General features: G+C 40.6%; 1 non-coding gene across 1 annotated transcript; it reads left to right on the top strand.

The window, feature by feature from the left end:
- Nucleotides 1–210: 210 nt before the first annotated feature.
- On the top strand, nt 211–318 carry LOC127746819 (small nucleolar RNA R71). Its single transcript, XR_008008631.1, has one exon. It is a non-coding gene; the product is annotated as a small nucleolar RNA R71 (small nucleolar RNA).
- Nucleotides 319–609: the final 291 nt, after the last annotated feature.

Genomic DNA, 609 nt, shown 5'->3' on the forward strand with positions numbered 1-609 from the left:
AAGAACTCCTTTCTTCTGACTAGTCCCATTGTTCACAGGATTTCTTTCAGAAGTGTACATGAATTGGTTATTTGCAACCATTTCAATCAGTTCTTGAGCTTCTGCAGGCGTCTTCTTCAAATGAAGAGAGCCTCCAGCAGAGCTATCCAAAGATATCTTGGACAGTTCAGAGAGACCATCATAGAAAATACCTATGATGCTCCATTCAGAAAGCATATCAGTGGGACACTTTCTGATTAATTGTTTGTATCTTTCCCAAGCTTCATAGAGGGATTCTCCTTCCTTCTGTCTGAAGGTTTGGACTTCCACTCTAAGCTTACTCAATTTTTGAGGTGGAAAGAACTTTGCCAAGAAGGCATTGACTGGCTTTTCTCAAGAGTCCAGGCTTTCTTTAGGTTGAGAGTCCAACCATGTTCTAGCTCTGTCTCTTACAGCAAAAGGGAATAGCATTAATCTGTAGACCTCAGGGTCTACCCTATTAGTCTTAACAGTGTCACAGATTTGCAAGAAGTCAGCTAAAAACTGATGAGGATCTTCCAATGGAAGTCCATGGAACTTGCAATTCTGTTGCATTAGAGAAACTAATTGAGGCTTAAGCTCAAAGTTGTT

This window comes from Arachis duranensis, chromosome 4 (genome assembly GCF_000817695.3).
Source record: "Arachis duranensis cultivar V14167 chromosome 4, aradu.V14167.gnm2.J7QH, whole genome shotgun sequence".
NCBI lineage: Eukaryota > Viridiplantae > Streptophyta > Magnoliopsida > Fabales > Fabaceae > Arachis > Arachis duranensis.